This window comes from Hyla sarda, chromosome 4, assembly GCF_029499605.1.
Source record: "Hyla sarda isolate aHylSar1 chromosome 4, aHylSar1.hap1, whole genome shotgun sequence".
NCBI classification, from domain to species: Eukaryota; Metazoa; Chordata; class Amphibia; order Anura; family Hylidae; genus Hyla; species Hyla sarda.
Window position 1 is genome coordinate 304,321,525 of NC_079192.1, and position 24,228 is coordinate 304,345,752.

The window sequence follows — 24,228 nt, forward strand, 5'->3', positions numbered from 1 at the left end:
CAAAACTACAACACCCAGCATGACCGGACAGCCGTTGGCTGTCCGGGCATGCTGGGTGTTGTAGTTTTGCAACATCTGGAGGTCCGCAGGTTGTAGACCACTGTTAGAGGAAGTTGTACTCATGTGTCCACGCCGCTCCGGATCGTCACCGCTCGTCACGCTGCCCTGGATGTTGCCGTCCATCCCTATCGCCGAATCCCCGGGGTGTCCCCGACGCTCCGGCAAGGCCTCTGCTTCCCCGGCATCTGCACTCTCCGTCGTCGCCATCACGTCGCTATGCATGCCGCTCCTATTGGATGACGGGACGGCGTGCGCAGTGGCGTAATGACGTAGATTGAGAGCATCGACGATTAAGAGGATCCCGAAGAGGACGCGCCGGAGCCCCGAGGACAGGTAAGTGATCATCACCGGAGCTCATGGGGCACCGTAAACGGCCATCCGGTGGCAGCTGAAAAAATCAGTGCTGCCGGATAGCCGTTTATGCGATGGCCCCGACATAAAAAAAGCATCGTATGTTGATGCCGCATTCAACATGCGATGGCCTCTGAGAGACCATCACATGTTGAAATTATCGTATTTCGGGGCCATCGTAGGTCGGGGGGGTCACTGTATAGCCTGGGCTTGTACGAAGGGGGGCTCAGGAATCAGTGCATTGCTTTTCCTTGTGTACTACTCACTTTATGATACGGACATCAATAATAAATGTGACGTTACTTGTCATTAACCTCTCCCCTTGCTGATAACAAGTAATGCTGGGGCCGCTAATTCCATATATATATATATATATATATATATATATATATATATATATATATATTGCACCATACAGTACAATGCAAGCACCAAGCTTTCCAGTGCATTCATACAGTGTGTAACACATCAGGTGTTCTGGAATATAGCAAAATGCCGGTGACTGCAGACACAAAGCTATGGAGAACGCCATCTCACCATGTTTGTTTTAGTTTATTACCTCATAGTCCAATGACCTCATAGACTGCAGTGAAAAAGACTTCTTATCCTATGTCACAGTTCACACAGCAGTGCAGTCACGGATGGACTCATTCTTCACTGGGATCTGTCATTTCCTTGGAGCGCTATTAACTGTAAGAGCAGCACCTCGCCTGACATTCCATAAGATGTCATGAAAGTATGCAATTCTGAACCCAATATTAGCAGTGTTTCCCAACCAGGGTGCCTCCAGCTGTTGCAAAACCACAACTACCATCATGCCCTAGCACAACTCCCAACATTAGCAGTGTTTCCCAACCAGGGTGCTCCAGCTGTTGCAAAACCACAACTACCATCATGCCCTAGCACAACTCCCAACATTAGCAGTGTTTCCCAACCAGGGTGCCTCCAGCTGTTGCAAAACTACATCTCCCGGCATGCCGTAGCACAACTCCCAATATTAGCAGTATTTCCCAACAAGGGTGCCTCCAGCTGTTGCAAAACTACATCTCCCAACATGCCCTAGCATAACTCCCAATATTATCAGTGTTTCCCAACCAGGGTGCCTCCAGCTGTTGTAGAACTACATCTCTCAGCATGCCCTAGCACAACTCCCAACATTAGCAGTATTTCCCAACAAGGGTGTCTTCAGCTGTTGCAAAACTACATCTCCCAGGATACCTTAGTGCAACTCTCAACATTAGCAGTGTTTCCTAACCAGGGTGCCTCGTCTGTTACAAAACTACAACTCCCAGCATGCTCGGATAGCCTTTGGCTGTAGCAAAACTACATCTTCCATCATGCCTTAGTACAGTTCCCAATATTAGCAGTGTTTCCCAACCAGGGTGCCTCCAGCTGTTGCAAAACTACATCTCCCAGCATGCCCTAGCACAACTCCAAACATTAGCAGTGTTTCCCAACCAGGGTGCTCCAGCTGTTGTAGAACTACATCTCCCAGCATGCCCTAGTACAACTCCCAATATCAGCAGTGTTTCCCAACCAGGGTGCCTCCAGCTGTTGTAGAACTACATCTCCCAGCATGCCAAAGTACAACTCCAAATATTAGCAGTATTTCCCAACAAGGGTGCCTCCAGCTGTTGCAAAACTACATCTCCCAGCATGCCCATGTACAACTCCCAATATTAGCAGTGTTTCCCAACCAGGGTGCCTCCAGCTGTTGCAAAACTACATCTCCCATCATGCCTTAGTACAGCTCCCAATATTAGCAGTGTTTCCCAACCAGGCTGTCTCCAGCTGTTGTAGAACTACATCTCCCAGCATGCCCTAGCACAACTCCCAATATCAGCAGTGTTTCCCAACCAGGGTGCCTCCAGCTGTTGTAGAACTACATCTCCCAGCATGCCCTAATACAACTCCCAATATCAGCAGTGTTTCCCAACCAGGGTGCCTCCAGCTGTTGCAAAACTACATCTCCCAGCATGCCCTAGCACAACTTCCAATATCAGCAGTGTTTCCCAACCAGGGTGCCTCCAGCTGTTGTATAACTACATCTCCCAGCATGCCCTAGTACAACTCCCAATATCAGCAGTGTTTCCCAACCAGGGTGCCTCCAGCTGTTGCAAAACTACATCTCCCAGCATGCCCTAGCACAACTCCCAACATTAGCAGGGTTTCCTAACCAGCGTGCCTAGTCTGTTACAAAACTACAACTCCCAGCATGCCCGGACAGCCTATGGCTGTCCGGGCATGCTGGGAGTTGTAGTTTTGCAACAGCTGGAGGCAGCCTGGTTGGGAAACACTGTTGTAAGGCAGCACGTGAATGCAGCACCAGTAAGAAGCGTATAATAATGCAGTCTTACCATTGCAGTGAGGGTGCAGAGAAGAGTCCCAAATGCATGTTACCACTGGCTCATGGCAGTCCTCATCCTTCCCTCAGGAGAAGACACTCGTGTGACTGGACATGTCCGTTCGCTTTCCTCCCTGCTTTAACCCCTTGCTATCTCCTCATTCCAAGAAGTCCACATTACCCCTGCCGCACTGCCTCCTCGGGAAGTTCCCAGCGCAGAGTACCTGGAGCTGAGCAGAGACTAGAGCAGAGACTAGAGCAGAGACTAGAGCACAGGCAGCTGACTGAACCTCCACTGCCGCCTTGTATACACATTCATTCACCGCCTCGGCCAATCACAGCACAGCAGTGCACGAGACGATGCTCAGCTTGCTTTCTTATTCGTCCAGTTTCTTCTTCAGGGCTGAAGTTCGTCTCTTCTCCTCCAGTTTCTTATTCCCAGCAAATGTATTTTCATTTCCACAGGTTTCTTAAAAAGGAGAATGCTATTCTAATAATAAATTACATTTACAATAAAATGACTCTTCTTGAGGAGAATACAGTTAAAAATGGCCTAGAAACACACACAGCTGGCATGAAAATGGGCATCAAAGTGGGCAAATAATAGTGAATAGAAAGGATATTTAATGCCGGGACACTGATCTGACAACAATGCCAAGTCTTGCATCAAATTCGGTGGAGACCAGCCTTGTCCAAAGTGGTTCTGGGCATAAAAATTGGCATTAAAATGGGCAGAAGAGCATTTTTTTGCTTAGTTGAATAATTGACTGGTGTTTGTAAAGGGTTAAATGATGTTATGCCGTGAAGTCACACAATTAAGAATATAGCACATCAGAATGAATTGAGCCCAGTCTGGCTAGGAATGGTTCTGGGTATAAAAACTGGCATCAAAGTGGGCATACAGACACCTTACTGATTTTGAAAACATAACAAAGTGTTTTAAAGGGTTAAAGGGGTACTCCGGTAGAAAACTTTATATTTTTTTTAATCAACTGGTGCCAGAAGTTTAAACAGATTTGTAAATTACTTCTATTAAAAAAAATCTTAATCCTTCCAGTACTTATTAGCTGCTGGATACTACAGAGGAAATTATTTTCTTTTTGGAACACAGACCTCTCTGCTGACATCATGACCACAGAGCTCTCTGCTGACAACACGAGCACAGTGCTCTCTGCTGACATCATGACCACAGTGCTCTCTGCTGACATCTCTGTCCATTTTAAGAACTGTCCAGAGTAGGAGAAAATCCCCATAGAAAACATATGCTGCTCCAGACAGTTCCTAAAATGGACAGAGATGTCAGCAGAGAGCACTGTGGTGAAGATGTCAGCAGAGAGCACTGTGTTCCAAAAAAGAAAACCATTCCCTCTGTAGTATTCAGCTGCTAATAAGTACTGGAAGGATTAAGATTTTTTAATAGAAGTAATTTAAAAATCTGTTTAACTTTCTGGCACCAGTTGATTAAAAAAAAAAAGTTTTCCACCAGAGTACCCCTTTAAAGGGTTCTCATACTGCCAATACATAAGGAGTGTAGCATTTTGTAATCAGTCAGACCAACAGTGTTTCTGGGTTAAATTAACTGGGCATTAAAATAGGCAAACAGGCATTTTTGTTTCTTACTGGAACAACTAAGTAGTGTGTTGAAAGGGTTGATTGCAACAGGCTAAACAACTTCATTAGTTCTGGGCATAGAGACTGGCACTAAAATGGCAGACAGGCAAGTTTTACTTGTCTGATTACATTATTGGTATTTTCAAAGGGTTAACTGACTTTGACCCACTGATCCAACCCCACCATCACATAGAGAGGGATGCTCTGCAGTATGTAGACATAAAAAAAATGACATCAAACTGGGCAGATGACCAACTGTTTTACTGGTTTTAATAACTAATTGGTGTTTTCAAAGGGTTAAATTGATTTGAGACAATGATCTCACACTGTCAGCACACAGAGAGAGATGACAGCAGCATCATTCACAGGGCCGTTTGAAGGAATTTGGGGGCCCCAAGCAAAATAGACATGGCCCCCTCCTGTCATGTGCCCATATAATGCCCCCCTGTCATGTGCCCCTCACATATAATACCCCCCTGACATGTGCCCCTGACTTATAATGCCCCCCTGTCATGTGCCTCTCACATATAATTCCCCCTGACATGTGCCCCTCACTTATAATGCCCCATGTCCTGGGCCCCTGCCCCCCCCCCCCTCGTTTTAGTAATTCCCCTGTACCATTGCGCCCAAGCAGCTCTCACCTTTCTCACACGCTGCCCCGTTCTTGCAGTGTGAGCCGCGGGGAGGTGATCTCCGGGCGCCAGCGCGATGGTGTGACGTAATCGCGCTGGCCTGCAGTGGATGGCGTCCCCCACGGCTGACATCGGTGAACGGAGCAGCGTAAGGGAAAGGTGAGGGAATGGTGGAGTGGGACAGCTGACAGCTCCCGCTCCACCATGCTATAGGACAGGAGAGGCTTTAGTGTCTGCCTCCCATCCCGCTCCAGGCTCTCGCACTGCTGGCCCAGCCGGCCGACAGGGCGAGCTGCCGAACCGGGATGGGGGCAGGAGGACCGCCAGGCAAGACAAGCACCTGCTCTGCTCGGGGTCCCACACCAGCTCAGGACCCCAAGCAATTGATTAGTTTGCTTGTCCAGTAGCGACGGGCCTGATAATTCATTCAGCTTAGTCTGGCCTAAAGTGTTCCTGGACAAAGCTGGCATCAAAATGGGCAGATGGATAATTTTTACTTTACTGCTTATTATGTGCAGTCATTTTAGAGCCAGGCTTAAAGGGGTTATCCAGAACAAGAAAAACAGAGCTAATTTGTTTCTAAAAACAGCACCACTCCTGTCATCAGGTGATGTGTGTTATTGCAGCTCAGTTTAATTAAAGTAAATGGAGCCAGGTTGTAATACCAAGGATATAAATACAAAGACGGGCACCACCTGACACCGCATACATTCACTGGGTGCAAACAGTTGCTATAACATGACCCAAAATAACTAGAGAAAACAAACTCGCAACTATAATGATGCACACCAAGAATAAAAATATAAATATGAATGCACAAATATCTTTATTGTTTACATATAATGACTACCAAAAAAGGAGAGCATACAAAGGATTAAAAACATTTAAAAACCATAATGTACCGGCGGAGGAGTGTAATCCCTCTACGCCACCCCCAACACACAAGGGGAAACAAATAACCCCTGAAGGAGAATGGAGGCAGTCCCAACTACCAATTCACAATATCATTGATATTGTGAATTGGTAAATTGGTAGTTGGGACTGCCTCCATTCTCCTTCAGGGGTTATTTGTTTCCCCTTGTGTGTTGGGGGTGGCGTAGAGGGATTACACTCCTCCGCCGGAACATTATGGTTTTTAAATGTTTTTAATCCTTTGTATGCTCTCCTTTTTTGGTAGTCAATGGCCCTCATTTACTAAGAAAATCAGGTTGTAAGTCTATGTTGCTTCCTTACCCGACTGCTTTTTTCCCCTGGTATTTATTATTATGTCGCATCCTGTTTGTCGCACGTGGGTTTTGTTGGTTTTGGTTTCCAACTCCTCTGAGCTGTCGGGAAAAAATCCACAACAATTCAACAAATTCGGGTTGGAAACCTTAATAAATACGTGGGAAAGCTCAGAAATGTCAGGTTACGCCCCTTTTTTGGGTTTGGGAGAATCCACATCGGGTCTGTCGGGAAGAAATGTCGCATAGTGTCGCAGACTGGCGCACGATGTCTGCGACATGGCGCAGACAAAGATGCGACAAAAAAACCCGACAAAAGAGGTCGGGTTTAGAATAGTAAATGAGGGCCAATACATGTAAACAATAAAGATATTTGTGCATTCATATTTATATTTTTATTCTTGGTGTGCATCATTATAGTTGCTAGTGTGGTGTCCCGGTCCCGCATCCTATACGGTACCTTTGTAGAAGTCCCCATAGCCAGAGTCCCTAGGACGTCGGGGTTCTTCTTATCTAGTCCACCCCTTGTCACCTCTCATCTAGGTATTACTTATCTAGCAGTTATTTAGGATTTATATAAATATAATTGTACAAATGTATATAAATGGTTATTTACCTGTACGGAGTGTGGCAGGACCTGCAGGTCACGTGATCAGGTAAACTCTATGGTTTTTATGCTTAAGGACCTTTGGAGGTCCCTGTGACGTATTTCGTCCATCACTCCCTGTAACAGCGAGTGAAAGTTACTCGGACCAATCCAAAACGTACCTGCCCCTGCCCATATAAGGGAGCGGCGGCCATTATTCTCTCTCTTGTTCCCGGGAAGTCAAACGAGCAGGATCTGCGCAGCTGTCTTCCGCAGTGAGTTAGGCCCGAGCCTTGCGGCAACGGCTTATCTATTTAGAATCGTGAGTGTATCAATCCCTAAGCACTCTGCAAGATCACCGGACCTTATCTATCCCTTAAATCCGGACGGATCTTCGCAAATTACCCAAAATTCTCAGACTATATCAGAAGTCAAGGTCCGCAACAACTGTCAGTCATTGAACTATATAGAGACTGTATTCCTGAGACTGTTACTGTTCATTGGATGTACTGCAAGCATTTAAGTAAAGTTATCCAAGTTCAAGTTCAACTACCTTGTGGACCTTCAGTCATTTTATGCATGCACCTATTGTTACTGGGAAGGGTGGCGATAGGCCAGACGATTACCTCAGCATACTAGCCCTCAGCCTGACATCACAAACTATAGGGTTAACCTTAACCCCTCATCTACCGAAACAACACCCCAACTACCATACACCCCCCCAAGGGCTACTACACTAGCTTGTTTTCTCTGGACAAGTTGTAATACCACACATAACCTGAGGACAGACATGGTGCTGTTTTGGGGGGGGGGGGGGGGGGTGAATTTCATTTTTTTCTATTCCCGGCTAACCCCTTACTGTGCTTCTTCCCTATTTGTATGTTAGCAGTGAAAAGTTAGTGGCCTAAAGTCATTTAACTCTTTGAAAGAATCAATGACTAATTCATATAGGCATCTGCTCACTTTGATGCCAGTTTTATTTTATACCCAGAGCCACTTTAGGACAGGCTGGGCTCAACTGATTTTGATGTGCAATAGCTCTAATGGTGTATTGACAGGGTGAGATCAGGGTTCCAAAATAATTTAACCCTTTAACCCCTTAAGTGGTTAAGGTTATCTTAATGTTCGGTTGGTAAACATTCCCTTACATTTACGCAGTTCCTCGTATAGAATCATTAACATTATATTTTAATAGTTCGGATATTTCCACACATAGCAATACCAAAAATATATACTTTTTTTTAAATAATTTTTTTTGTAAAAGGGAAAACGTGGGTTTTTAAGTCCCAACAGGGGTCTATTTATTGCAACCTTTTGACTGCTAATACTGTTTAGTGCTGTGCATAGGCATAGAACTGATGAACATAATCTACTAGATGAGTACATGGCGTTGCCCGGTTTTTCTTTCCTAATCCTTGTTGAGGAGGAAAATCAACAAAGGAGGAAGCTTTTGACTTCATATCCCGTCCTCATATATTGTTGTCATATCCCGACCTCATATCCCGCCCTCATATCCCATCATCATATCTCGACCTCATATCCTGACCTGCTATCCCATCCTAATTTCTCGACCTCCTATCCCGTCCTCATATCCTGACCTTCTATCTCAAATTCATATCCCGACCTCCTATCCCGTTGTGCTATCCTGTCCTCATATCCTGACCTCCTATCTCGTCCTCATATCCTGTGCTCCTATCTCGACCTCATATTCCGTCTTGATATCCAGACCTCATATACTGTCCTTATATCCCATCCTCAAATCCCATCCTCATATCTTGCCCTCCTATCTCGACCTCCTATCCCGTCTTCATATCTCGTCCTCATATCCCGACCTCCTATATCAACCTCCTTTCCCATCCTCCTATCTCGACCTCGTATCCAGTCCTCAGATCCCGACCTCATATACCGTCCTTATATCCCATCCTCATATCCTGTCCTCATATCCTGACTTCATATCCCGACCTCATATCCCGTCCTTATGTCCCATCCACATATCCTGTCCTCAGGTGGGACTGATTTGTGATGAAGATATTGTAAGCTGAAAATAGAAGGGGACGTGGCTTTGTGGCACTGGGAATGATTTGCAAGACAGAATGATGAATGAAAAGGGTACATAATAAAAGGGTAGGGCTTAAAATGTGGGCATGTCTTTGTGAGATGGGGTGTGGCTTGCAAGCCGGATTGACACATTCACCAGGAGATACAGAGCGGAGCTTGTGGAGTAAGGTACTGGAAGTCCCATATACTTGCCTGGGACTAGAAACAAAAACCCATCTTTTATGTAAGCGTGTAGGTAAGGGTTAATTTAACTATCATATATTTTTATTTGACATATAAGTAATATGTGTACCAGGTATTATTGAAATATCTCCAGCCGTACGGAAGTTATGTGGGAACATACATTTCCCATTGATTTGCATGGGACTTTAAACAAAAACCCTGACCCTTACAAATGGGGGTATTTAAGGGTTTAATTAACTATCCTATATTTTAAGTGGACATATAACTAACATGTGACCAAGTATTATCGAAATATCTCCAGCTGTTTGGAAGTTATGCAGTAACATATATTTCCCTTAGACTTGTATGGGACTTTAAACAAAAACCCAGACCCTTGCAAATGGGGGTGAGTAAGGGTAAAATCACCTATCCTATGTTTGTTGCTGACATATAAGTAATGTGTGACAAGTTTCATGTTAATATCTTAAGCCGTTTGGACGTGATGATGGAACATACACACATACACACACACACACACACGTTGGGGCTTATTTACTAACGTGATCCCAACTCTTTTGTGTCGGGTTTTTTGCGCCCAAATTGTGTTGCATGTTCCAAAAAATCCAAAATCCTCCATTTTCCAAGAAAAACCCCAAAAGGGGGCATGACCACTGGGAAGGTGGGCGTGGCCCGACAAAATGGGCGTGTCCCGTGCAGTTTTAAAAGATCCCAACATATTTACTAAGGTTTCCACAGAAAATGTGGTGGATTTGAGCTGGAAAAGACCCGACAGATCACAACAGTTGTAAAAAAAAAAAAGGAAAACGTAGGGAAAAGTGCAAAATGTAGGGAAACCTTAGTAAATACTTTGTGAAAATACCTGTCGGAAATCAAAACCCACAAAGAAAACTACACTCCACTCTTAGTAAATAAACCCCATTGAGTTTTATACTTCTATTGTCTGCCAGAAGGACCATAGCAGAAGATCACCGAAGTGGTCCTGAAGGCAGGTAGGGAAACCTCCGGCCACCATAATGACGATTGTGGCGTGGGTGGTCTGATGAGTCTCTGTATGATCCCCTAGTATTTCAGATGCCATGATCATTATTGATCAGGGCATCTGAAGGGTTAATGGTGTGCATTAGACCCTTAAGGACACAGCCCATTTGGGCCTTAAGGGCCAAGCCACTTTCATTTTTGTGTTTCTTATTTTTTCCTCCTTGCCTTCTATAATCCATAACTTTTTTTATTTTTCCATCCACAGATCCATATGAGAGCTAGTTTTTTGTAAGACCAATTATACTTTGTATTGACAACTTTTATTCTACCATAAAATGTACAGTGCAACAAAAGAATATTATTTGGTGGGAAAATTGAAACTTTTGGAGGGTTTCGTTTTTATGCATTGAATTTTCTGGTCAAAATGACATGTTTTCTTTATTCTGTGGGTCAATAGGATTAAAATGATATTCATGTTTACATACTTTACTATTATTGTACTAATTAAAAAAAAAATCTAACTTTTTAAACAAATTTAGTATGTTGACCCCTCTAACTCTCCTTTTTCCATATACTGGGCTGTATGAGGGCTCATTTTCTGCACTGTGATCTTTAGATTTCATTGTTACAATTTTTTTTTGTATATGTCACTTTTTATTTAATTTTTCTGGGATGTAATGTGACCAAAAAGCAGCAAATTTGGACTTTTGTTTTTATGTTAAGGGGGTTAACCAAGATTAGAAAAACAATGCCGGTTTCCTTCAAAAACAGCGCCACATTGGGGCTTGGCCTGGATGCTGGTGTGAGTGGACATGCGGTGTAGGAGCTCCTGCTGTCCTGCCGATATTCCCCTGTTAACTTGCCCTTTCTGGCGGGTTCTGTTGTCCCTGGTCTGTCCTAGGACATGGGAGAGCGAGGTGCTGCGACTGTTCCGGCTCCAGTGTTCTTTAAAGGTGTGGGCGGTCTCTGGTGGCTGCGGCCTGAAGCGCTGGTTGAGCAGGCGCTGCGGAGGTCCGGAGCTGCGGCAGTCTGGTGATGGGGATCTCTTGGTCACGAGCTGCGTGGTGGAGAGCAGTGCTGGGGCTTCACCTGGCTCTCCCTGGCTTCTGGACCCTCAGCCATCCTGAAGAACAGACGCCATCTTCAGTCTTCATGGGAGTGGCCGTCTTCCAAGGTGGCCATAGCAACTCCCGCTGAAGGAAAGGGGTTTGACGTCACGCTATGTGGCCTGGGCTGGAGCCTTCTGATTGCTGCTCTGCATCATCCTGCTCCTGGCTGCTGGTTCCTGGTGCCCTGTGGTATATTGCTTAGGCAACTGACTGGGGCACTTCACAGATACTCCTGAGGGACCCTTGACTAGCTGTCATTACTAATATGCCTGAGTTAGTACCCCTCTGCTCGGTCTGGGCTCCTGCTGGAACTTGTGATGCTCTAATTGCCTACTGTGGACTGCCTAACCCACTCCCTTCTGTCTGCACTGTAAATCTAGTGACTTTTTACCTGCTCTCTGTTTCCCTGGCCTGCTGGAACTTGTGGTGCCTTATACAATTGCCGAAGACTGTTATATTTCTAAAGGTGCCTGCGCTCCTTGGACTGTGTTTCTACTGTCTTTCTACCTGCTCTCTGTGTGGCTCTGTCAGCAATGGGTGGCCCCCATGGAAGTCACAGAAATAAGAAGTCCAAACAATATGCTGAGGCCTCTCGGCCGACCTCTGTTGAGGAGGGATCCTCTGATAAGGGGTCCTCCCGTTCCTGCGGCCCTTCTCAACAGGATCCTGGTGCTCAGACCCCGCTTGCTACTAAAGTCTCTTTGCATGCGGCGAAAGCGCTGAGCCAGTTCTCTAGACCTCAGGACCATCCTAGGGGCAACTCTCCTGATCCACCTTTGTCATTGTTTGAGGGATCTCTGACTACTCTGCAGCGACAGTCCCCTGAAAGGTCTGCCTATGATGCTGCTGCTCTGGACCATTGGTTCTCTGAACTTTTGGTTGCCTTTACCTCCTGTCAATCCATTATGGTGACAGAATTAGATGAACTGCGTCAGGAATTTGTTATTCTACGACATGACACCCAAAAGATACGTGAGCGCACTTGTGTGTCCCGGTACCATATTATATACGTTACCTATATAGAGGTCCCCATAGTCAGAGTCCCTAGGACGTCGGGGTCCCTCTTTTGTAGTTTTCCCCTTGTCACCTCTCACTTAGTCAATGACTAGATAGCAGTTATATTTAATATTAATATAGGTATAAGTATAAATATGTACATATTTAGTTATCTACCTGTTCAGAGGGTAGCAGGACCTGTGGGTCATGTGAATAGGTTAGAACTCTATGGTTTTGCTACAGGACCTTTGGAGGTTCCTGTGATGTGTTCACCCACAATGCACTGTAACAGTGAGTGACAGTCGTTACGGACCAATTCAAAACGGCCGGCCCCTGCCCATATAAGGGACCCGCGCCATCTTGATCCCTCTCTTGGGTTGCTGACTCTGGAAGAGGTAGGACCTCCGCAGCGTACAAGACGATTTAGTAGGCCAAAGCCTTGCGACCTAGGCCTCTAACATAGCGGATAGAATAAACAATACCCCGCTACTCATCGCAATATCACTGGACCTAATTACTCCCCTAAATCCAGTGGATCTCTGCTATACAATCCCTCAGAAGCTAAATTGGGCTTACCTGATCCCAACCGACTGTCAATCGCTGATCAAGCTATAAGTAAAGAGACTCTATTATCTGGACTGTTACTATTGCTTCGTGTACAGAAATTCATCGGTAAAAGTTCCTGCAAGTTTTCAGTTAACAGCGGTTGTGGACAATACTTTATTTCTGCATCACCTATTGCTCTTGGGGAGGGTGGCAAAAGGCCTATCAAGAAACACAGCATTTAACCCTCACCCTGACGAGTGACAAGGGTTAACAGCGCCCTTAACTATCCCGAACAGCAACACCCTAACTACCCTACACCCCCACAAGACAGTATCCTCTCATCCGCCACCACACACTGAAGAGGTGGAGCGTAGGGTCTCTAGGGTACAGTGGAAGATACTCTACATCCCTTGCTGGAGCAGGTTGACTCTACAACGCCAGGTTACAGGGGTTCTGAGCCGCATGGATGATATGGAGAACCACCAGTGGTGCAATAATATCCGTCTTGTGGGCCTCCCTGAAAAGGTGAAGGGAATGATCCTGTGCTGTTCCTGGAAAAGTGGCTGATGGGGATTTTTCCAGTGGACACCTTCTCTCCTTATTTCTTTGATGTACAGGCTCATAGAGTCCCGGCTAGGCCTCCTCCTGGGGGTTCTCCACGTCCCTTCCAAGCCAAACTTCTACACTTTAAGGACAGATAAGTAATGGAAAACATTTTATATTCTTTATTAATTAAAACCACACAAACATGTAAAAGACAGGAATAGCATCTGAAAAAATTGGAAGTCTCCTGCACCACAACACTAGTGCTGGTGTATATACAAAACCCACATGTATGGATTTGTAGGCTTGCTATAGCAGCATAGTAAACATCAGGTACTACAAACAAAAAGTGCATAAGTTTCAAGTACAAAAGTGCAAAATACAAGCTAATAATATGGCAGCAAACCACAAAGTAAGTTACCCACATGTGTGAGCAAAGATCACAGCCAGGAGACGTCCACCCCGTTTCGGATTCCTACGTCTACTGGCTGCACTCTTTGCTCACACATGTGAGTAACTTACTTTGTGGTTTGCTGCCATATAATTAGCTTGCATTTTGCACTTTAGTACTTTTGACTTATGCACTTTTTTGTATGTAGTACTTGATGTTTACTATGCTGCTATAGCAAGCCTACAAATCCATACATGTGGGTTTTGTGTATACACAAGCGCTAGTGTTGTGGTGCAGGAGACTTCCTATTTTTTCAGATGCTATTCCTGTCTTTTACATCTTTGTTATGGACATTTATCAACAGGTTTTCTTTACTATAATTGTCGCAAAATTGTCGCAACTGCGACTACGCGATTTTTCGTGCGACATGTTGACTGGAAAGCGAGAAAAGCAAGTTTTCCAAAAATTATCTACGTAGTAATAATTTTAAAATGGACTATGGGTAGTCAGGTATTTATTAACTGCGACAGTCACAACTGCGCAAAAAAAAGTCGCAACAGGGTTAAAAATTGACTAAATTTACTCCAGCTCAAACATGGAGCAGAAAAAGCTACTACCAAAGTAAAAAAGGAAAAATTGCTTACGTGAAAGAAAATTATCAACAGGCTGAAACCAGTTGATAAATAAGTCACATATAAGCAAAAAAAAAGTAAGGAAAAAATTACAAAAAAAAGGAATACATAAGCAAACATTGATAAATGTCCCTCTGTGTGGTTTTAATTAATAAAGATTATACCATGTTTTGCATTACTTATGTGTCTGCCACAGCTTTTTTGTATAGGTATTGCAGTTTGATTCTGTATCGGCAGATTTAATCATTTCCATTACTATTTACCTACCGTATATACTCGAGTATAAGCCGACCCGAGTATAAGCCGAGACCCCTAATTTCAACCCAAAATCCCAGGAAAAGTTATTGACTCGAGTATAAGCCTAGGGTGGGAAATACCTCATCCCCCCCTGTCATCATCCAGACCCGTCATTAACATCCTCATCATCATCCCCTTGTCATCATCCCACACATCCCCCCTTCATCATCCTCTTATCCCACACATCCCCCCTTCATCATCCCCTTATCATCCCACACATCCCCCCTTCATCATCCCCTTGTCATCATCCCACACATCCCCCCTTCATCATCCCCTTATCATCCCGCACATCCCCCCTTCATCATCCCCTTATCATCCCACACATCCCCCCTTCATCATCCCCACCCCCCTTCATCATCCCCACACCCCCCCTTCATCATCCTCTTCTCATCATTCGCCCTCAGTGGTCTTCAACCTGCGGACCTCCAGAGGTTTCAAAACTACAACTCCCAGCAAGCCCGGGCAGCCATCGGCTGTCCGGGCTTGCTGGGAGTTGTAGTTTTGAAACCTCCGGAGGTCCGCAGGTTGAAGACCACTGCGGCCTTCAACATCATCCAGCCCCCTCTCACCCCCCTTTAGTTCTGAGTACTCACCTCCGCTCGGCGCTGGTCCGGTCCTGCAGGGCTGTCCGGTGAGGAGGTGGTCCGGTGGGGAGGTGGTCCGGGCTGCTATCTTCACCGGGGGCGCCTCTTCTCCGCGCTTCCGGCCCGGAATAGAGGCGTTGCCTTGACAATGACGCACGAGTACGTTGGCAATGAACGCACCTATGCGTCGTTGTCACGGCAACGTGACTATTCTGAGGCCGGGCCCGAAGCGCTTAGAAGAGGCCTCCCCGGTGAAGATAGCAGCACGGAACCAGTATCCCACCGGACCACCTCCTCACCGGACAGTCCTGCAGGACCGGACCAGCGCCGAGCGGAGGTGAGTATTCAGAACTAAAGGGGGTGAGAGGGGGCTGGATGATGTTGAAGGCCGCAGTGGTCTTCAACCTGCGGACCTCCGGAGGTTTCAAAACTACAACTCCCAGCAAGCCCGGACAGCCGATGGCTGCCCGGGCTTGCTGGGAGTTGTAGTTTTGAAACCTCTGGAGGTCCGCAGGTTGAAGACCACTGCGGGTGGGGGAGTTCACTCGAGTATAAGCCGAGGGGGGTGTTTTCAGCACGAAAAATCGTGCTGAAAAACTCGGCCTATACTCGAGTATATACGGTAATTGTATTTCCCCTCCAATACTAAGGAATTATAACTGTGTAAGTTGGTATATTTATAAACTTTAAGGACAGAGATGCAATTCTTCGTGCAGTGAGAATCAAACGAGAGGTCAGGTGCGATGGGAGCAGAGTGTCTGTCTACCCTGACTTTTCCGTGGAGCTACGCAAGCAGCGGGTGCAGTTCACTGAGATGCGGTCGAAGTTGCATGCCAAGGGCTACCGCTACTCGATGCTGTAACCTGCTCGCCTGAGAGTCGTGGATGGGGCCTCTACTAAGTTCTTTACCTCTACGACTGAAGCTCTACATTGGGTTGATGCAGCCCCCCCCCCCCCCCCCGTCAGACCTCCGGTCCTGAACTGTCCTGCTCATGGCTGCTCTTGTCCTTAGACAGTGATTAGGGAGGTTGATTTTCCCTTAGGGTCTCCATAGGTTCCAGCTCTCCCTAAGGCCTCTCTGGGTAGTATTCCTTAGTTACCGGCTGTTTTAGTTTGGGTGGGGTAGCGGGAGAGCTCTGGTAATAGTAGTTTTCAGATTCACTTGGCGTCCCTTTGACACCCCGTAGTAGTTGTGTTTAGGATCTAGGTCTGCACTGTGTTAGGGAGTAAATGTTTTACTATGTCCCACTTAATGTTAGACAGGGTAGTCTTGGGATTGTTTTGGTTATGCCTTGTTGCATTTGTTTTTATGTTTTGTGTCTGTGCCCTGTCTGTCTTTCTGTTGGTTGTGTGTGGTGTTTGTGGTCCCGGTGCTCTTTCCTTCCTTGTCCTGGTCTACCTTTGTTCCTTCCTGCTTTTCCCTATAGCTATCTTTAGTGATGGGGACCCTGAAGGTTGTTAGCTGGAATGTTCGGGGGGATGTTCCTTAAAAGGGGGATCCCGAAAGGGCAGTTCTTACGCCTCAGGAGGAATTGCTCCTGACACACAGACTTTAAGAGGGAGGCTCAGGTCATGAGACAGAGGTTTCGTGAGAGGGAGTACCCGGATTACATTCTCACTCAAGCATACGAAAAGGTGTCCGATAGGTCTTGATTCCCAAACCTCCTGCACACAATTCACAACATATGAGGATCATTGAGACATTTGACAAATGTGCGGACTCTGTACATCATATACTTATACTTGGCAGGATGGCACCCATTAATGGTTACCACAAATGCGGACATTGTTGAGCCTGTAAGTACATCTGTAAAACTAACACTGTTCCAACTGTGACCCCCTAGAAATAGATCTATCCCCATCAAGCACTTTATAAACTGCTACTCTAAAGGAGTTATTTATGCCGCAATCTGCACCTGTCCCTTACTTTACACAGGGAAAACCATAAGGGAATTGAGGAAGCCAGTACTAGAACATATTGGGGATATACAAAACTCGAGGGACACCCCATTAGCAACGCATATCAACCATCAGCACAGGGGGATCTCTCGAGTATCCGATTTGTGGGGATTGACAGGGTCCTTGGATCAGAGAGGGGTGGAGATCTTAACAGACTCCTCCTCTAAAAGGAATTCCGTTGGATTTTCCATATTGATATGGTAGCTCCAAGGGGCCTCAACAAGCAGCTACAATTTGGCTGCTTTTTGTAATTTTTTCTACAGTGAACAGTGGAAATGCCCAGGAGACCCAATTAGGCAGCAAGGGAAGGCTGTAGCCAGCCTGTAGGAGGTAGTGGTCACCTATTATCTAGAGTTGGTAGTAGCCTGCTAGGAGGTTCCAGTGCAGGACCACCCTTTTTAGAGTGGCCATCCACCTAGGTTTTAGGGAAACATAATAGGGCATTACAGGACTACATTAAGTTCCCTAGGGCCCTGAAATTTCCCCTCCATTATTTCTACTAGACCCCCCCCCCCCATATTGGGCACCTCCACTGTTACCATTTTCATACAACTATTTCACATGGTTGTAGAGCTCTGACACATACCTCCTGATTATTTGGTGAATATATGGTTTGCTGAGGTTTGCATTACTGTACAAGATGCCCTAAGATACCTACTGAGTACCTCTAACTTTCCCTTATATGGCAGAAAGAAGTAGTATAATTCTAATGCATGATTATATTCTTTCTAGGCAAACACCACTAAATCTATACTCCAGCATGGTTGCACACTAGTGAACATTATAATTTGTTACGCATCAGTACTGTCACCAGTTTTTCAGTATCAGCAAGAAGCCTGCATGAAACCATTATCTCTATTAACCTTTAATCATCTGCTCTGTGACACTGCACGATAAACTACGTTGCATGGCACGGCTTACCCCGCCCATTCACTCCCCTCTGCGTGCGTCAGCAGAGAAGTGACGCGCCATGCATATTTAATCGTCCACGTGTCCCAAAGTGAGGTTAGACGCCGCAGCCTCATTATACCAGTGAGTGAGCCGAACAACTCCGGCTCCCTGCGCTACTGCATGTGTATCCTCCGGTCTCCAGAGATACCGTCTGAACCATGAGTAGGAAGAGCTCTGTATTTACATGGCTGTACTCCGTTCTCTTTCAGGTCATAGTACTGAGTGGGCATTTTTTTGTTTCTTTTCTTTATAGGTGGATTTTGGCGGCAGCCCATATGTCCATATACCTATATCCTTTAGGTGGAATTCTGCTCGCTGCTTAAGTGTATGGTGGACCAATGATTATAGGGAGAGTCTTTTCTTTTCAGGGTCATCCATAAAGCACCAAATACAAACATGGATTGCATCTAACAATGGATGCTATAGGGAAAGCTCTCTCTTTTTTTTTACAGGAATACTGGACACCCATTTACACCTGTGATACACCTATGTAAATCTTTGTTTTGTGATACACCTATGTAAACCTATGTTGTGTATACCTTATTGGTCTGGTAATTGTCCAAGTATACCTCCCTGATGACGCCATCACCAATTTGATGGTAGAAATGCGTTAATGGTATTTCATATTTGTAGCACCACTGGGCTGGGAGGCCTTCAGTGGTCCCAGTGAGAGCTTGAATATTTAAAGCGTACCCGTCAGATCCAACAAAAAAACTTATTTTTTTTTAAATATATCACTCAGCACCTAATCCTGACCATGTACCTCTATTTTTTTTATGTGTCTGTGTCTAGCACCTTTATTTTTTATTTTTTTCTTACACTTTTAATTTAGCTCACTAGTCTGAATTCCTCTCAAAGGGAGGGGGCGTGGCCTCACTGTGTAGGTCTCCGCCCCCTCCCTCAGTATGCTGTCTGCTCACATCTCCCTTAGCATTAGCAAAACTACAACTCCCAGCTTGTCCTCACTGACAGTAGCGGGACACAAGCTGACAGTGGGAGGATTTTTCCTCCAGCTTTGAGCCCTGCGCTCACAGCTGTCAATCAAGGAAGTGTGTCCATGATGCATGGACCAGCAGGACTAGTATGTGTCCAAGCAGGCAGGGGGGGGGGGGGGCAGTTGTTTGACTGGCTTTTTCAGTATGAAATATTAAAAATTTTCTAATGAAAGCAAGGGCAAAACCTATTGGTTTTGCATGCTTTGCAACATATCAAAAGTTTTTTGTATTTGACAGTGCCCGTTTTAATGGTATTTGTACCTGACCATTAGTTGACCATTCTTCATTCACCTGACACATTATTGTCCCTTGTTATTAATTACATTATGAAGAGTTATATCTTAGGCACTTCCCAAGCACATTATTTTGCTTATTAATTGGAGTGGTAGTTAGTCTGGATGTTTATAAGGCCTTTGACTCGGTGGTGTGGCCTTATCTGTTTGAGGTCCTGGGTACGTTTGGGCTTGGTCCCCATTTCTGTGTTTGTTATATGATAGCACTAGGGCCCGCATTCGCACTAACTTGGTTATTTCTGCTCCCTTACCCCTGTGTCGGGGACAGGGCAGGGGTGCCCGCTATCTCCCTTCCTTTTTGCACTAGCGGTTGAACCTTTGGCAGCAGTCATTCGTAGAGAAGGTTTCCCTTTATGTGAATGACACGCTAGTGTACTTGGTGGATGCAGGGGTTTCTCTCCTGTCTCTGATTGACCTACTTGACCAGTTTGGTTCAATTTCGGGCTTGCAGGTCAACTGGGCTTAGTCCTCTCTAATGGCGCTCTCCTCTGGGGTTCTCCTTCCCTCCTCCTCCTCCTTCCCTCCTCTCTTCTGGCAGGGGTGCAGGTGGTCCCCCATTTTAGATGCCTGGTCCTTGCTCCCTCCATCCGTAGCTGGCAGGATCAATATATTTAAAATGATTTACCTTCCTAAATTCCTTTACCTTTTTCATTTAGCTCCCATGATTCACCCTAAGAAATATTTTAGTACACTGTGTGGTGCTCTGGGATCCTTCTACTGGCAGGGAAAGCCTCCCAGACTTGGTCTGGCTCTTCTCCAGGCCCCTAAACGGCATGGTGGGCTAGCTGATGTATATAACTATTTTCTTGCCTCTCAACTGGTCTATGCAGCATGATGGATCGACCTGAATCTGTCGAACTCGGCAACGGCTGGAGCACCTATGGGTTCCTATGAAGCATTAACTAATTCCCTCTACAGGTATCATTCTCACTCCTCTTTTCTTATTCCCCTTCAAACTATACCTAAAGTGTGGTCCGTGGTGTCAAGTAAATTTCTGAAGCCTCTAGTATCTCCTAGGGCACCCTTGTGGGGGAATGTACATTTACCTCATTTGCATGGGTTACAGGAGGCCGGTTTCTGGGGTTCTCATGGAGTCAAATTTGTGATCCACTTGTTTGGAGAGGATCAAGTTTTCTTATCCTTTTCGGACATGAAGGAACATTGTAGCATCCCTGGAAATGCCTTTTATAGATATCTTCAGCTTAGGCATGCGGTTCGGGCGCAGTTTGGTTCCCTGACATTTACTTCTGTATTTTCTGATGTGGAGCTTCTCCTGGACACCACAGATCTTTCTAAACCCCTTACTCAGTCCTATGTTCTCCCTTTCTCAGAAGCCATTCATAAAGGGGTGGCTGATATCCCGGATTTGTCTGATTGACAGTGGAAGGAGGTTTAAGGTTCTTATTATTCCACTATAGATAGTAGTAGAGATATGTTGATCCAATTTAGATATGTCTTTAGGCTGTATTATACCCCTGCTAAACTGAAGAGTATAGGTGTTTCCCTTTCTGATCTGTGTTTTCGTTGTTCTTCAGAAGTTGGTACCTTTATACATACTATTTGGGAGTGTCCTGTCATCACCTCCTTCTGGAGGGAAGTGATGGGGTTTCTGGCAGATAATCTAGACTTCCCTTTTATATTCATGCCTGTAGTGTGCCTGTTGGGAGTTATTAATGAAGTTGTCTCTGGTTCACATAGACGCCTGCTGATCTGCTTCCTTCTATTCTGTGCCCGGAAAGTGGTAGTGATGACTTGGAAGGATACCTCCCCTCCCCTTCTGTCTAGGTGGCTGAATCTGGTTAACAAATATGTCCCGTTGTGCCAAACATTGTATGTGATTCGTAAGTGCCCTAAGAAATTTGACAAGGTGTGGACCCCCTGGCTTTTATTGTGTCGGCTGATCCCCCAGCTAGATTGTCCCATTAGGTCTCCTATAGCGTGCAGCTGCTCTTTAACCTGTTGGGGAGGAAGGGTGTACCTCTAACAACGGCCGGGACCCGTGGCTAATGGCGCGCGACGCTGATCGTGGTGCCGCATGCTGTTAACCCTTTAGACGAGGCATTCAAAGTTGATCGTAGCGTCTAAAGTGAAACTAAAGTACTGCCGGTTAGCTCAGGGGGCTGTTTGGGACTGCCACCGTGAAATCGCGGCATCCCAAACAGCTGTAGGACATGAGGAGAGTCCCTTTACCTGCCTCCCGGTGTCCGATCCCTGAATGTGCCTGAGATCCTGGCATGAGCAGTCAAGCTGCAGAATCATTGATCATTGGTTTCCTATGAGAAACTATTGATCAATGTAAAAGATCAGTGTGTGCAGTGTTATAGCCCCCTATGGGAGCTATAACACTGCAAAAAAAAAGTGAAAAAAAAAAAAAGCGAATAAAGATAATTTACATTTAATAAAAATAAACACATGTGGTATCACCGCGTGCGGAAATGTCCAAATTATAAAAATATATTGTTAATTAAACCACAAGGTCAATGGCATACATGCAAAAAAATTCCAAAGTCCAAAATAGCATATTTTTGGTCACTTTTCCTATCATGAAAAAATGAATAAAAAGCGATCCAAAAGTCCGATCAAAAAAAATATTGTATCGCTAAAAACTTCAGATCACAGCACAAAAAAGGAGCCCTAATACTGCCCCGTACGTGGAAAAATAAAAAAAAGTTATAGGGGTCAGAAGATGACAATTTTAAACGTAAAAATGTTCCTGTATGTAGTTATGATTTTTTCCCAGAAGTACGACAAAATCAAACCTATATAAGTAGGGTATCATTTTAATTGTATGGACCTACAGAATAAAGATAAGGTGTCACTTTTACCGAAAATGTACTGCGTAGAAAGAAAGCCCCCAAAAGTTACAAAACAGCGTTTTTCTTCAATTTAGTCGCACAATGATTTTTTTTCCATTTTACCGTATGTTTTTGGGTAAAATGACTAATTTCATTACAAAGTAGAATTGGTGGTGCAAGAAATAAGGAAAAAACGAAAGTGAAAAAATTGAAAAACCCTCCAAAACCAAGGGGTTAAGGGAGGGGGCTCGGTTGGGGGGTGTTTGGGTTACCGGGAGGTGTGCCTGTATGAGTGTTTGATGTCTGTCTGTGTTGGGCTCTCTCCGGTTGGGTCTCAGATGTACTCTTCCTTACTGCTGATGAATGTTTTTGCATACACTTTTTATGTTCCCATAGGGGACTGTTTATAGCAAACATTAGATACTAATGCTATTTCTAGATGCAAATACTGTTCAGTGCTATGCAGACCCTAGGATGATGGCAGGAGCACATAAGGGACCTCTGCAGGCTATCCGATATCCATTAGAATGCCTGCATTGCTACAAGTGCCATGGCATTTGAGGGGTTAATGGCGGGCATAAGCACAATTGCTAATGCCTGCCATTACCAGCAGGTCCCTGGCTGTTTATAGCAGCCGGGAGCTGCTGTGCATGATGCGAGCTCCGCTTCGGTGCTTGTGTCATGTACAGGATGTAAATGTATGTCCTGGTGCATTAAGTACCATCGTATCAGGACGTACATTTACGTCTATTGTGCTTAAGGGGTTAATGTGATTGCTGAATGCTGCAGCTGGGACTAGAGGTCTGTAAAGTGAGTGTATCTTGCACTTGCTTCATAGCATAGTACATGTATATCTTGGTGCGCCAAGTACCATGCAGCCAGGGCATACTGGTACGTCCTGTGTCTTCAACAGGTTTCAACATGTAACTTATTCAAATAGGTTAAATATGTCCTTTGCCCATTTTGATGCATATTATTTGGCCAAAACATTATTGGGCCAGGTTGTTTAAGTCATATAACCCTTTGTAAATGGCAGCTATGTATTCAAATAAAATTTTCCCATCAGCCCATTTAAATATCATTTGTTATATACCCAGAACTTCTTTGGGCCACTCTGGACTCAATAAAGGCCTGGTTCACACTACGGAATTTCCAAGTGGAATTCCGTTTTGAAATTCAGCATGGATATTCTGGTGCAGCAGAGTCCCATTGCTGGCAATGGGATTTTGCTGCACAGTGCACACTACGGACTGTAGAATTCTGGGAAATAGAAACTGTGTGTATAAGGGTACCTGTGTGTGAGTAGATGGTCTTCTATTCAAACTCTATGAACAGAGCATTGGGGCGCTACGTGCCCATAAGGTATCTGCAACTTAACCTCTAATGTGCCTGCCTGAATTTTGTTTTTCAAGGCCCGAGTATGGACTATTTTTGATGGCAAAAACACCCACAACCCAGCAGGGGACTACTAAAGTGTAAAACAAAAATGCATTAAACCCCCCCCCAATAAATTACCCCTTCCAACTTAAAAGTTTGAATCATCACCCCTTCTCATTTTCAAAAATTTTTTTTTTAACTAAAACATAATAAACATATTTGGTAATGTCACAAAGCGATAAAAAAAATTGATAAAAACTACAGAACATAGTTCAAAATATTAGTCTAAAAACAGATCTATAGGCAGAAAAGTTATAAGGGTCAGAACAGGGCAGGTCTAAACATATTGTTTTGTTTAAAGGGGTACTCCGCTGCTCAGCGTTTGGAACAAACTGTTCCGAACTCTGGAGTCGGTGCCTGAAGCTCGTGACATCATAGCCCCACCTCCTCTCACACCCCCTCCTCAAGACTTGCATTGAGGGGGCAGGGCGTGACGTCATGAGAAGGCGGGGCGATGACGTCACGAGCTCCTTGCTCCGGCTCCAGCGTTCAGAACAGTTTGTTGCAAACACTGAGCACCCCATTACAGAGGGACTTTTCATCTTCTGCTTTTGTTTTTCTCCTCCTTGACTTCTAATGGCCATAATGCTTTCAACTTTTCACTTATCTACCAATATGAGGGCTTGTTTTTTGTCACAAACAATTGTACTTTGTCAGGACATCACTAATTTTAC

The 24,228-nt window shown here is 45.1% G+C and overlaps 1 protein-coding gene across 3 annotated transcripts in view; it reads right to left on the reverse strand.

Annotated features, from left to right (window-relative positions):
* Positions 1-2,906, reverse strand: part of HTR4 (5-hydroxytryptamine receptor 4) — a 511,510-nt gene extending 508,604 nt beyond the window's left edge. For all 3 annotated transcript variants that reach the window (XM_056574737.1, XM_056574738.1, XM_056574739.1), the window contains exon 1: positions 2,769-2,906. The gene's annotated coding sequence lies outside the window, so the exon portion shown is untranslated. The remainder of the gene's footprint in view (positions 1-2,768) is intronic.
* Positions 2,907-24,228: the final 21,322 nt, after the last annotated feature.